Source organism: Hippoglossus hippoglossus, chromosome 21 (assembly GCF_009819705.1).
Source record: "Hippoglossus hippoglossus isolate fHipHip1 chromosome 21, fHipHip1.pri, whole genome shotgun sequence".
NCBI classification, from domain to species: domain Eukaryota; kingdom Metazoa; phylum Chordata; class Actinopteri; order Pleuronectiformes; family Pleuronectidae; genus Hippoglossus; species Hippoglossus hippoglossus.
Genome location: NC_047171.1, coordinates 11,532,342 through 11,547,824, shown reverse-complemented (window position 1 = coordinate 11,547,824; position 15,483 = coordinate 11,532,342). Strand labels below are relative to the sequence as shown.

The window sequence follows — 15,483 nt, the reverse complement described above, 5'->3', positions numbered from 1 at the left end:
CTCTATTTTCATGTTGTGCTATAGACGTGTAACAATGTTCTCATATCATGTTACATAGCCTTTTCATTCATATCATTTATGTTTAGATACATTAATAGTTCCAAGAAATGTTGGACAAACACTATATGATCTGCTATTACTGCTATATAAATGGTGCTATAAGAGGTGCATATACAGCATACACACAATGTTAAAAAAAATTTAACTTCTGTAAAAATGCTAACTTGAAACAGCATATTACAGCAACAACAAAAACACAAAAAAATCACAGATATCAGTGATTGTTGAGCAGGGTTACGAGAAAATAAAAACAGAAATATAATAGATACATTTTGATGAAGGAAAAAGAGTGAGCCAAGCTGGAATATCTGCTTTATAAATAACAGCTGCCACCTTCCAGTGTGTACTGGTCCTATTTGACCATTACATTGTGTGCATCCAGAGATTTGATCCAGTACTTGTACTTCAGGTTGTTGTTGTCATGTTGTTGTGTAGATGTGTAACAATGTTCTCATATCATGTTACATAGACTTTTCCTTCATTCATTTTTTTGCTTTAGACCATTAAATTGTTGGGAAAACATATGATCTCACACAATCCAAATTAATCACTTTACCTGTACAGTGTATAGTTGATATGAATGTAATAATAATTTAATAAAAGTTATGTATAGGTCAATAAGCAAAAATTAATTTCATAGTTGTGGTGCAGATTATTTAGTTGTGTGTAATTTATACACTACTCGACCTTTTACAATCACTGTTAATGTGTCTGACTTTGTTAAACTGTGACTACATGAACACATTGAATCTACTTTGCTGTTAAACCCAAATAACCTCTACATCTGTACACTGCTGACTCCGAAAGATACTCCAGTTAGTTAATATGAGCACGATGTCTTGGTGCGCTGGCCACTGGGCCAGAACGGCATGACGCCATCACACAGAGTTAGCCTGCCCACTCTGCCTGCCTGTTGTTGTTGCTGTTGGACCAGTCAGAACCCCCACCCCAATACATCCAGATCTGCATCCCTGTCAGCGGGGGGCTGACACCAGGCATTAGCCAGTGGGGCCTCTGATAGCAACCACAACTTCACCTTCGGCCTGAAGCCCCGCCACGAACATCCACCACCGGCCAGAGCAGCACATTTGGCCAAAAGCTTTACAGAACGCCAAACTATTATTTTGAATTCTACTTTTTAAAACTTTCTAAAATGCGCTGTTGCTCGGACATTGAATTAATTTGTATTACATCTACTTTATTCACTACAGTAATCAGTCTCTGAGTCAAGGGGGTTATATATTCAGAATCAGGGTAAATTGCCAAGTAGGTTTACACATTCAAAGAATTAGCTGTGGTGGGTTTTGTGCAAGCATAAATATAAAAATGTAATAGATTAGCAAACAATACAAATATAAAAATATAATAAGGACTAGAAAAGAGATTGTGCAGTATGTTGTAAAAACTAGGAGAGGATTGTGCAATGAATGGTAAGACATTTGCAAATTGAAGTGTGTAGAGTACGACCGTTACTGACCATGGAAAGTTCACTGTCACTATTATATGTGCAAATGTTGTTAATCAACTAGTTGTGCATTATTCAAGCAAAGAGTCAAAAACAATCCTCATATACTCATGAATGGCATCATAAGCCCAATAAACTGTAATTAGATTTATTAGATATATATATATAATGCTCACCTCTCTTCTGTGACAACAAATTAATGATGAGCCAAAGAGAATTAAAAGAGTGGTATAAGTGAAAGGCGTTTCTTCCCCCTCAGGCTCTCCACTGGGTCCCAGTCACACCTAAGAGCTCATGAGAATTTAGATCAAACCCCTCCTGCGTGGAGCTGAGTGAGACTGGCCATAAATTGCTAATAGACTAAATGAAACGAGGTAGGAGGCTCCTGCTCTGCGGCAATTACCCCTTTAGATGTAGTCATTCATATCCCTGCATGTCTCGTTTCATCAGGGCAGCACTGGCACTCTGTCAGGCTGTCTTTGTTGCGCGGCTCGGGGCTGGTGGAGAGGACTGACCAAGGCGCCGGACGTGCAGGGGAGCATTTGAAACAACAAAGTGCCGTTTGACTGGCTGGCCGCTCACAAGAATGGCAGCTCTTCCTGCCTTTCATGTAGCACGGGGTTTATATAATCAATTATTAATCAAAGTGGCGTTTTGAAACTCGCAGTCAAAAGACACGTCCGCCACACTTAAGTATCTCCCTGTGTTTTTTATTTGCTTGGCCGCCTTTTCATGGCTTTATTTACGATGCTCTTATGTGTTTCTGATGAGTTGCTATTAAGGTACGTCTTCATGCAGGGGTGGGTTCATTTTTTGGGGAGGTGATTTATGCCAGACAAAGGACACACATTATGACCATGAATTACTACAGCTTAAATGAATCTGTAGAGGACATCCAATAGATTACAGGCCTTACAATGAAAGGTTCTTCTAGTTAATAATACTGTTGAGCCCTGTCTGCTTGAAACAGAACATGCTACTTCTGCAATTAAAGTAAACATAACGATCACTTAAGTTTCTATTAACTTGATACGTAATCATTGCAATTCTACTTAAACATGTGGAAAAGCTAAGTTTCATTATCTCTAATTAATTTCTACTTTCCAGCCATTAAAATGTAATGTCTGCTATTACAGCTAGATGAATGCAAGAGAGGTGCCATTAGATAAACAGGTTGTGATATTTTATAAATAAAAAATTGGCCAAAAACTGCCGTAAAACTATAAAGAAAAACACATATGAGTGATTGTTGGGCATAGTTATGAGAAAATTAAATAGAAAACTAAAATCAGTTGACAGATTTTGAAAGGATAAACGTCCGCCAAGCAAGGGCTGGAGTATCTGCTATAAGAATAACGATTTAAAAACAAAACTTGAACACTTGAACAAACATTAGTGTTATATGAACAACCTAAAATGACAGAAAACCATCTTTGAGAAAAAGGTATTTATTGTGTACATTTACTTTTAGTTTGGCCCATCCATTAACATGGAGGAGGCGCGATTTATGACCTATACTGCAGGCCAGCCACCAGGGGGTGATTGAGACGCATTGGCTTCACTTTAGAGCAGCTGTCATGTTGTCCATCTTTAGATCCACACAAAGTATGTATTGTTATTTAATTTATTTAGTCAGAATCAGACATGTACAATCATAACTCGTTGCTCATATTGACTCGTAGCTAGCACAGGATGAGGAAAACCATCCCAATACAAACCTCTAGACTTGTTGTATCACTCACATTTCAGTGGAAGACCTCTGAACAAACACCTATGAATAAATATCGTGCCACTTGCAACTCAATTCGACCATTTGATAAAAAATTCATCCATTGTTTGGGAAACTCCCAACTCTTCTGTCCACCTCTTATTATTAGACAAATTGAAGTGTGCACTGGGAGGGAGGCCAGCGGTAAACACAGAGAATCTATTTAGCCTCCCATTCCCGGGCCGAGGGGGGAGAGCTGGGCCTGTCAAAGGCGAGGCAGACAATGTGAGTGACATCGGGTCATTCTGCCTCCTCACACTCACCTGGCAGATAGAATTGTTCTGGGGGTGGGGGGGGGGGGGGGGGGGGGGTGGGGGGGGGGGGGGTGGGGGGGGGGGGGGGGGGGGGGGGGGGGGGGGAGGGACCTGTGAGAACAGCTTTTTGTCATGGCTATATCTTATGATTTGATGGCTCCATGGCCGCAGTGAATCTGCCCTTTTTAAATAATTTATGTTGCCCACCATCTATGGACAAGTAGCTTATAACAGGTTGTTATTTTTCCATTGACCGAGAGATCAATACTTTAAAGACATGACATTGCCACTAATGAACTACTTAAATGGCTCTCTGGAGTGCTAACAATTGCTCTGTTTACTCAAAGCAAAGAGTGGAAACAGTTTTATTGCAATACGACCAGCATTACTACCACTTTGATTGATTCACTGTAAGCAGAGACACACAAAAGGCGCAGACCAGTGCTGCAGTCTTTGAGTTCAGTAGAAACTGGCTGCTTTCAAACACGTACTGAACTCTGGACATTTTCCAGAGTGGGCTGTATGTGAGAACACAAACATTTCAGTAAGTCGCTGCAGACGTTTTCCTGTCAGCTCCCTTGTCAAATATATTTAAAATGTCTGCCTGAGGCAATGTTAAAAAAATACAGCTGTGTTATGTCCAGAAAATTCACTGCTAGAGAGAAAAAGGCAAAAAGAATACAAATATTTCAGGATGAAAAATTAGAGCCATAAACGTAGATGACACAGATGAAGACGTCAACTTGGAAAGACAACAGTCCAAAGCTTTTGGTGATAAGGAGCGACGCAGGTGTCGATGGGCTGTAAACAAAAACCCATGCTGCCTCCAGCGTGTTCTACCCAGGGGCCACAGCTCGCCTCGCTCCAGACATTTTCCTGTTGTCCTGAAAGCATCTGACCCGGACAATCTCCTGCTTCATATGTGAAAGGCAAACACAAGAAAATGTCTTTCCCGTCTGAAAACTAAGCTAAGGTAATTTTAAACAATATCATTCTAATGAAATAATTAAAAAAATATGGCTGTATGACAGGAAATCTATAGTTACCTGACAGTAATTTGGTTTGAACCTTCTTAGGACAAAAGAGGATGAAGTTATTACAGGGCTGCTCTTATAGATTAGAAGTAGATTGTACAAGTGTATCTAATAAGTCAGCGTGTCGTCTAGGATCCTAACACAAGCCGTGCAAGTCACTAAAACGGTCCAGTAGAGTTATGTGCTCTAAATCAAGAGGCCCTTGTTCATTCCCCCTCTAACAAAGTGACAAATTAGCCGAACAATAGTGTTTGAATTCTTATTAAAGTTGATTAATTCATATCATTAGTTGATCACACAACAGCTCATAAAATATACTAAATTAATTTCTTTGCTGTGATTAATACACGAAACACTTGAATTAACATCAATAAATCAATTTGTGAATCAATTACATTATCATGTTTAAATACAGAGCTAATAGTGTACATTAACTAGCGGCGAAGAAGCGATCATATATCATTTGGCAAAGCAACGAGGAAGAGCAGAGGAGCATCCTTAAATGATCAGCAATGGAAGAGATCCAACTCTGACCCTAATAGGTCCATATACATGTTACATGTTGTTACTGCAGCAACACGGATTACAAGTTATCTACCACCAGGATCCAATGTCTTTGAACCTAAGATTTATTATATGGGTCTGATTACACTGTTGCTATCACATAAGTCACAATTAGCTGCTGAGAAGTGGTCGTGATAAGAACTATAACAACAAAGCATTGGCAAATAAGTCAAGTGCAAATACTGTAAGAAGGTCTTTGTTCAAATAAGCGCTGATCAAAGGAAAATGTACAAATAACTGATGCTCCTGTATACTACGAGAAGAACTAGGGCCATGTTGAAGACAAAAAAAACTGATTTTGAGAATTAAGTTGTAATATTACAAGAAAGAAAGTAGTAATTCTGCGAGAATAAATGTTCAGCTTTGTGTCGTTTTAGAGGGGGAATATCATGATAGTGGTTGACGGTAGATTGTTTTTAACATCTGCCTGCTTTTCAAAGGGGTTTCATAGTTTCATAATAAAGTTGGTTAAAAAATGGAGTAAAACGTTGGTGAGCAAGGGTTCTCCTTGATCCTTATTTCTTAAAAAAATATATATAATAATTTCTTTATTCTCGTAAAATTGTGACTTTATTTTCATAAAATGTCAACTTTTTCTCATATTCTGTCATAGCTTACTAAATTGCAAGTTTAAAATTTTTTTGGCGCACAGTATATATTAAAACTATAGGTGAAGTGGAGACACGCATCATTCAATTTAGCACTTGCAAATTGCCTTGTATAAGCGAGTGCCAGCTCCGGGATGAACAAGGCAGCTATGAGAAGCACGTCAAGGCTTCATCCAGGAGCTACAGACCCCGCTGCTCCCCTCACGGGGCTGGTGCACAGAGGTGTGAGACTCTCAGCCAGCTGTTGTGTGGATCAGTCAACAGAGTTAACTTGACACACTTTGTGGAGAATTACACCCACCACGGCGAGCGTTGGGCCTGTACGGTCTCGCTAATAAACCTGGACCTTGTAATGGCTGTCTGATCACTCAAACGTAGGAGCCGCAGCAACGGGGAGGACAAGAAAATGTCATCCTACATGGATAGGAGATGTACCTCCACCTTTGTTTAAGGTTCATGTGGGCTGAGTTTGATTGGTTTCTGTGTTTGTGCCCGGGCTGGGCTTGTTAGATGGAATATGGGCACAGGAGCACACTGTTTTTTTTAACAACTCGGCCTGCTTCGGAACTCCAAGATAGACTGAGTTTATGAATGAAGCAGCTTTAAGGGGCCATACACTGCACCTGAGCTGAGCGGACGAATGCACATAATTACTCATGTTTACTCGACAGCAACAGCCTGGAAAAGCCTTGTTGTCATGCAAAATAAATACAGAAAGGAATGGATCAATAAGCATAAGAGTGGCTATGCTCTGTATCTTTGTTACTGACAGCAACTCTCTTTAAAAAAAAAAAAACCCTGATTGGTCTTTCTCTTACTACTTTCTGACCTCCATTCACATAAAGATCCATTCAGAAGATATGAATCTTTAAAAGGATGGATTACAAATCTATACCTCCATTCATGAAGGAGATTATATAGTCCCCTATAACAGCTGGGTGCTTTTGGGAATTATTATAATGAATATTTACGGCAGCAGGATCAGCACAAAATAAAATGGCCGTGTTTATCCTAATGAAGGAACGTGTCGTCCAGTACAACGATGAAAAATGTTTTTAATCGTGTTTGGACAACTAAAGTGTCTGACGCAGGGGAACAAGCTATTTCAGGCTTTGTATCACACGTGTTGTTAGTCGGATCAATACGTTGTTGGTTTTGGTCTTAATAGGATTTGATGGCAATAATAAAAATATTGAATATCGTGAGACTTATCTTGTAAATGTCCTTTTGGTTATAGTCCGTGGTCAGGACAAGTCCTTTGTGGTATAAGATTATGTATACGTGATATGTATGTGACACTATAATGAAATATCGTTAGTAAGGCAACAAACTGTTATTTGCATATCTTAGATTTAATTTAATATGCTGATAAATTTTGAATTTAGCCGTCACTGTGTCTAAATTTTCTCTTTTGTTGAGGTGGACACATCTAAGAATAAGTTAAATTCAAAACTAATGACTCTCTCTGCTTTAGATGTAACAGCCAATGGCATCTGGCGTCTTCTTCCAAAGCTGTTCCCATTGGCTCAACTCAATTCTATTGTTTCTACTTGTATTACTCTATTGTTTCCATCTGTATTACTCTATTGTTTCCATCTGTATTACTCTATTGTTTCTCCTTGTATTTCTCTGTTGTTTCCACCTGTATTACTATTATTTCTACCAGTATTACTCTATTGTCTCTCCTTGTATTATTCTGTTGTTTCCACCTGTATTACTATATTGTTTCCACCTGTATTACTCTATTGTTACTTGTATTTATACTGTACTTGGGCTGTAATACCCTAATTCCCACCATTATCTCATCTCATCTTTTTATCTTAACTTGCATGATATCATCACGCATAATTGAATCCAAAATCCTGACTGGCTTAAAACCATCCATTACTGTAGAGGAGACTGAATTAATTCCTTTGCTTGGCACCAAGAATTTCTTGATGCCTCAGAAGATAATTTGCCATGTAATTCTTTTCACCTACATAAAAGCACTGACATACAGTACATTTTTATTTAACCCTGATAACAACCGTTAATTCATCAAGAGTAAATAAAATCTTTAGTTGGGAAAGTACATTAATTATCACGTTCATCTGCTTGCTGGTTCCAAACTGGGCTATAATGAAATGTGCTGTAATAGAGATTGCTCTTGGGGAGGCGAGCCGTTTATGAATTGCTAGAGGTGCAGCAGCTGCCTTCCCCCTTGAGAGATAGAAATTTATGCCGTATACCCCGCTGATTGTTGAGAAGGTAAAGAACCAATGGCAGCATGTTCTGAGGTTTAATTTAAAGTGTTTCTCTCACTAGGCTGCTCACAACACTTAATTAAACTCTGCTGTTTTGGCAATGACAAATGCTGTGGTGCAGGAGGAAGCTGGGCTGCTGTGACTGAGAGGCTTTTGTAATTTCCTTCATGTGCAGCGATGGCCAGATCCAGGTCAGAAACTGTAGAATTAAAGAACTAAACAAGATTTAGACATGGGGAATGGGAGGGCAAGGGGGTGGGCGGTTACAGTCGTTTCTTTCACAGGAATACATCTATTTTTCTCTCTCGTTCTTTTATGTCCTCTTGTCTCAATTTTGGGAAAGTTTTGTCAGAGATTTATGAGGGTTGAGCTCCTGTGCCTGGTTTTCTGCACTTATTGCCTCTCACACTGTCATTTCCTCAGGCAAGTATCTGCTTGATGGAGACAGCATTTTACTGAAAGGTATGATGAATAGAATGAATGGTAGGTTCCTGCACGGCATACCGCTCCTATTATTTTATAACGGCCTGATCTTTCTATTAAGTCGCTAAGCATGACTCTTGATTTGCCAAACCATATTTTTCACCAAAGGAAGCATTAAGTCTAAAATATGCAACTAAGTGTGAAATTCAACTTCAGAGGTGTAGCGCACCAGAACGTCAAACTCGGAGCAGTCAACAAACTGACAGGGAGTGACTAATAGCTTTTTTTTTTTCCTGGAGTAGAAATCCAATTCATGCCAAACAAAAATCTTATTTTGTTTCTGTAATGGTATGACTGTATTACTGTGCATTTCATGAGATCCATTTAAAAGGTGGAGCCAGTCTAGCACATAGAGACTGCAGATCCCTGCCTTCTGCTGTGATATGAAGTCGCACAACTCCGGCTATACACTACAAGGAAATAACCACAAAGATGCCTGCGAGGCACAAACAGGAGCTGGAGCATTTCATTCAATAATGTAATCCATACTTTTAAGTAAAAGACCTCAATTCGTATGTCCTTTTTTATTACTTGAGTGAATGGTACCACACTTTTTTTTTTTTTCCATCACGGGCCAATCCTTTTTGTACAGAGGTTTATCACAACTGTATAAATATGTAGTGGTTTTACCGTGTAGCCAAGAAAACACACAGGTGCTATGTTTGAAAAGGAGCTTCAAGCTAAATTTGAGCACATTTCAAGGGTTGCATTAGATTTGATCTTTTATTACAATTAAATATTTCCTCCTGAAATAACCTGATAAACACATGATTAAACTTGCTGTATATATGTTTCTTACATCCTGTCATAGAATTGTGGAATAATTTACATCTCAATTAAAATGAGACAAAAATCTATATTTACATTGTAATAAGCTAAATTTGTAAAAGCACAAATACACGTGAGGGACTTTCTTTATTATCATGTAAAAAAAATCCACCCATCTATATATATATTATCTATAGAACTGGAATTATATATTATACCCATCTTTTATCAAATTGAAATGTAGTAATTCCACTGGAGGTGAAAAAAACCTTTGACTAAACCAGATAATTGAATAATAAAAACAGGAGCCTATGCATATAGACAAGTAAAGGTATTTACCCTGTGTTATATAGGGGATGCAAACAGCTCCATATGTATTTTGGTGTTCTGTAAATGCCAGGGAAACACAGTAGCATCCGTTGGAGTTAACGGTGCAGCACTTTTGTGTTCAGTAGCACAAATCATTAATCATGAGGCCGGCCATATTCTTGTAGTGCCTGTGCTTTCATTACTGGGCCTAATTAAACAGTTCTGTGAACTGGAATCTCAGATTCCTCTGTTACAGATTATCATTAATTATGGTGAAAGTGCTCAGAGATGTTGGACTCAATTATATTCTGCTCAACCCTGGCAGCGGGGTGATTCATTGTTCCTAGCACTCCACAGCCGTACTGTCTCTGCTTATCACCAACCTCCACTTTTGTAAATTGGGCTCTGCCAGCCAACAAACTAAGAATTATGTGCTGCTTTTTCATTACAAACATGTTGGAGGAGCACAGACCAATTAAGGGTGGGATATTTTGTGTGGAGTGATGAGGCAGGCATTGGTGCAGGGAGATGGGGGGTTGGATGGAAGGGGGGGTGAGGGGTGGGGGTGGGGGGGTACTAGGAATGAGCTAACCATGCTGAAGTTGTGGCTTTTCTTACCATGTGTGGTGCAGCCCTCCACCAGGTCTGTTGAGTGATTATTCTCAGCATATTCCCTAGATTTCTCAAAGCTCTCTGTATTGTAATGGTAAAATCTGAATTATGACTGAATAACACTGATATCTCTCTGGCAGGACCGCACATATACACGCAGATCTCCATTGTCCTGGAGGAGGGTTTAAATGAAGATTTCTATTATACCGGGAGCTATAGCTTGGAAGGAAGCGTTCACTTTTCATAATGTTTGTGTATGACAACTTTTTATGCAGCTGAACAATGTCAATATTACTTCTGTGGTCTTATGTAGGGTACTCGGGGGTCTGCGATGCAAACAGTGTGTGAATGAGATTACTGGCCACCTTTTTCAGGGTCAAAGAATCAGGAGGAGAATCTGAATAAAAGAGAAGCAGAAGTTTGAACGGTAAGCTTAGGCCTTAGCGGTTTGCACAATTTCATATGCCACAGTAGGTAGTGATTTTAATATATATGAAAATCAGCCAGAGCTGTGTGCAAGTATCTCTTATATCACCAGTGGGAGATTTTCACTGACTTACAAAGCAGGACTGTTTTCGTGTCCCCTCACTACAGTGTTTTCTCGGTACGACTCACAATAAGATATCTGTCTCAGCTGCATTGCTTTAAAGAATTAACGCCTCGCAGTAAAAGGGATACATGTGAGAGGAACAGAATTTTACTTTACAATATATTTGTTTCTCTCATAGTTCCTTAAACTGTGGTTCGGCCAATCCCATAATTCCACTGGCAAAGGAGCAAGAAATGGGATTTTTCTCCTTCTGGTGACACAGCGCCAGCTCATTGAAAATGTAATACACTACTTCCAAGTCACAGGTCAGCCGGCAATCTGAATTTTAAAAAGGACTGTGAATAATATTCAGTTTTATTTTGAAAATGAACTTGGTGGCCCCCATCATGAATCCAATATATGTCTTAATCTTCTGGGCTCTTGAAGCCCACAGCTCTGGAAGAAGGCCTTTGACTCCTGAACCTAATAAGGAAATCACTTGTTTTCTCATCCATCTTCTCATATTTATAAGGCCGGACACAAAACAGTTCTTTATTCATGTTATATTATATTAAGATGTCTCAAGTTCTTTCCTAAAAATCTATGTGTTACACAAGAGGCCTGAAGCAATGAAACAACAGAGATTAATCATAATTCATTATTGTCATTCAGAATTATCATTGTTATTATGCTTATACACACATTATACATATGTTATATACATATATCTATATACACACAAACATACATATTTACACATATGTGCATTTAAACACAAGGATAATACAAATAGACACTATCAGATACTATTATAAAGATATATGTATATATACACATACATATATATATATATATATGCATATAGATATCTATATGCATATACATCTATACATATACATATAATATATACACACACATACATACACTGTACCTACCCAGAAGACAAGATGAGCATCTCAGCTGTTACTTTGAACTGAACATGGTTGTCAGTGGCAGTGAATTTAAGCGTTAATTACGTACTAACCTTTTCAGAATGGATATTTAGACGAGCTGTGTCCTGCAACTGTGAATGTTCAGGAAATGAAAACATCCAAAGACCAATGAGTATCTACTCACATTAGCATAGTCTGTTAAAGCCCAGTGCCCCAAAACATGCCACGGAAATCCTCCCCTATTTATCTTAAAATAGCCACTTAACTTTGACTGACACTAATTCTTACTACATGAAACTGTAGAAACCCCTTCATTTCCCCCTTCTGTCTCTGTCAGAAAATTACAAAAGACAGAGTTTGTGATGTCGCCAGTGTGCGAATCCCTTTATTCTGTCAGATTACAGCATTTGATATGACGTAGAGCGGCATTCTGGCCTCACATGCCTGCCAGAGAGGGGAGACCTGTCAGCAGCGGAGGAGCGCAGTGCAGATCATCACTCTGACTGATCCACAGGCCCGGAGACTGTCATCTCCTCCGACTGTACAAGTCAACACAAATAAAAGTGAGGAAGCAAAAGCCATAATGGCCGGGAGAGATCCGGGCACATTGTGGCCATTACTTTTATTCAAACCTTACAGATGACATGATGTGAAAAATGAGCCTGTGTCTAGTCGGGTGCCCATTAGTGAGTGAGCACATTATCTCCCCTTTTTCACATTGAATCTCCTCTGTGCATGCAGTGGCAGATGCTTCTGAGGAGTCACTCACTTTTATGGGCTTTTGACTGCCGCACTCTTTTAAATACAGGGGCCTGCACCAGGCAGAGATGACGTATGGCTGTCAGTGCTCTTTACCTCACTGACAGATGCCTTCAGTGGATCTCCTCTTTAAAACCCTCCGTTTAAAACTGAGGGGGACAGCTAACCTCTTCCCTCACCCAGCAGACAAGCATGCATCAAACTGATTATTACAGCAAAGGGGGTGATTTCTAAAAATCTTTATTACCAGAGAATTACAGTGCAATTTACTCAAGTATAGACTAAAGGCAGTCGTGAAATACAATTCCCCAAAACCCTTAAGAGTGATACTACACGGGGAAACTAAAAATTAATTAATATTGAGGATTTTAGGGGAAGATAAAGGTAAATTTGATTGGTGATAAATGATAGACTACACATACTAAGAACATTGTAAATTTTTTTTATTTAGCTTAGATTTAAAAAAACAACACTGACTCCTCTTTCTTACACCCCCAATAGTCCTTAAAACAGCTTCCCCAGCTGATGAAGGAAAATCAATTACTTTGTCAAATCGCTGTGTTCCTGTCATGTTGGTGTGGTTGGAACTGACATGGCGACCGGGTGCTTCCTCTGTGCTTTGTCCATCTGTGAGAATTTCACAGGGGTCTGCATCAAATTGTACAAACTCATAAATATCTGTCCCCCTTAACATGCCAGATTTTCTTGTTGTCACATGGGCGAGCGTTATATGAATCTAAGGAATCTAATTACAGTTTATTGGGTTTAAGGTGCCATTGATTATTATCTGCAGATTGTCCTTTCTGCCTTTTCACTCAGTTTTGCCTCTATTGGTTGATTGACTGGTTGATTGACAACCTTTGTATATATAATGGAATTAGATGATCCACTTGACTCTGGAACTGATAATGAACTAGAAAGGCACTCTCATACCTCTGCCAATGCCCCACAGCCCCCTTAGGAAGCCACATTCAAAATCACTAGATCCCCAAAAAATTTCCATCAAGATCTGTGAGTTGAATAATTGAGAAATCCAGGAAAATATTGAAAAAAGCCTTATTTCACAATGTTAAAGAAAATGAAAAAATTCCTTGGGTCATGCCCCACCACTCCACAAAATCTTATGGAAATAGGTGGGGTAGTTTTTGCGTAATCCTGTTAAACAAATAGGCAGAGGTATAAAATTGACTTGCATGGAGACATTTTCACAAATATTTGAACTCTTATGCAGCAGCAAGATTCACTTCCTGATGCAGTCTTTACAATAAATGAAGCAAAAACTAAATTTAAGTTAAGTTTGTCTAATTAGGTTCGTTGAATAAATCAACAGACATCCATTTAGTCCCTTGCCAACAATATAAATCTGACCTTTTCAGTGGTTGTTGGAACATAAGTTAAAAATTACTCAGCAAACTAATTAGAAATGTACAAATATATGAAATAAGAAAAGTGGGAAATTAACATTGACATCATAAAAATCTGAAAACTGAGAAATGTATATGCAGTAGCCAGTAATGCATCAGTGTGGTACAGTTGACAAATATGCAGCAGCACGGAAACCACCAAGGCGACTCGAGTCTATTTGAAAGTAACATGCACATTATTCTACAATAAGAAATGCAGCGCTACAGAGCAGAGCTCAGAGGTGGTGGTCACTGACAGAGAGTGTTGGCTTCTCTCAGGCATGAGAGTGAACCAGAGCCGCTTGGTTCAATCTAATCTCTGACAAGAAACAACAAGCCTCTGGGACACCCCGTGGTCCACCTCTACACCACACAACATCATAAGCAGCTGAACTCAAGGGGGTTAAATCTACTGTAGCTGTCAGGGGAGAAATAGGTTTCCATTTTACAACTTCAGTGGCAGAGAGGACCATACCAGTGCTCCTCTATTTCCCCCCCACTACTGCTCACTCGTTTGAATCTCTCTCGTCTCTCTTCGGCTGCTGTCAGTTTTCCCTCAGTTCACACCGACACACACTCGTGGGGTTCCCCGGTGACTGCGTCCCATTACTACCCTGAGACGGCTGCACAACAGAGCACCGTAACCCCAAGTGATGCCACTCAGTTCCCCACATTTCACCGTCAAGCAGTGCACAAGACAAACAGGGTTCAGTGGTTGAAGCGCCAGCACAGGTTTAACTCGTCGGTTGGTTAAAACTGATAGAATTCAAAGAGACTCCAATAAGTGCATGACTGTCTCTGTATTTTGGGTATTCATTTAAATAATAGTTATTCTAGGCCTGAACCTATTTACTCAAACTGGTACCAGACCCATCATGCAATATAAAAATACTGGTTGGATCAGAAAACATTTAGAAATGATGTAATCGTACTAGTTACATAGAACAAGACAGCTTCACAGTTTATATAAAGCGATCGTTTCAGATAACTTTCATTCCAGCAGCAATTCCACAATGTTCTTGTAGAGCAAAGTTTACTTGGATAGCAAGTGAGTTTGTTGTCCTACTCAATTTATAAGTTACAGGTATATTGAGAATAAGATGATATATTCGACAGACTTCTGTTGATCAAAAAGTATTTTATTATATCCCAGTACTTTACACTTTAAAATATTGTTTGAGTTTAGGGCTAATTCTGTCTTCCCGTAGATATTTCAATACTGCAGTAAAAAAAACATGAAAGAGGTAAAACAGTCTCCTTACAAACTTGCTTGTTTTGCACAAATTGTGCATGTATTGGTATAAAAAAGAGGAGGTATGAGTTATTAGCCATTTGATAAATTATGAGATTATGGGAACTCTCAATCGTCAATACCATCTCTTATATCCTGTAGCAATACTATAATTTACATCTTATCCTGTTTTTAAATTACCTTTAACCTTAGGCTGGGCAATAAAATAAAAAAAATTATAATTATTGCAATATAAATTCAATCAATAGCAATAAAACAATATCGATATATAGCTTCCACTACGTAATGCTGACAACATCAGGGCAACGCTTGGTTATGCTTAGTACAGTATAATGCTTGTAAGGTGTGTTTACAGAGATACTATTGTTCACAACGTCTGTTGCGCTGTCAGCGTTTATCCAAACACACCAAGTTCCTGATGTGATTCCACATGGATCTCA

General features: G+C 39.0%; 1 protein-coding gene across 5 annotated transcripts in view; it reads right to left on the bottom strand.

The window, feature by feature from the left end:
* The window catches only part of LOC117755203 (probable glycerol-3-phosphate dehydrogenase), a 96,944-nt gene that overhangs the window by 72,454 nt on the left and 9,007 nt on the right, over positions 1 to 15,483 (bottom strand). The window contains exon 3 of one of the 5 annotated variants that reach the window (XR_004612556.1): positions 10,312 to 10,565. The exons of 2 other annotated variants lie outside the window; for them this stretch is intronic. The gene's annotated coding sequence lies outside the window, so the exon portion shown is untranslated. Of the gene's footprint in view, positions 1 to 10,311; positions 10,566 to 11,670; positions 12,169 to 12,816; positions 13,016 to 15,483 lie in introns of those variants that run through there. 2 more of the 5 variants (XR_004612555.1, XR_004612553.1) reach the window with 2 other exon arrangements.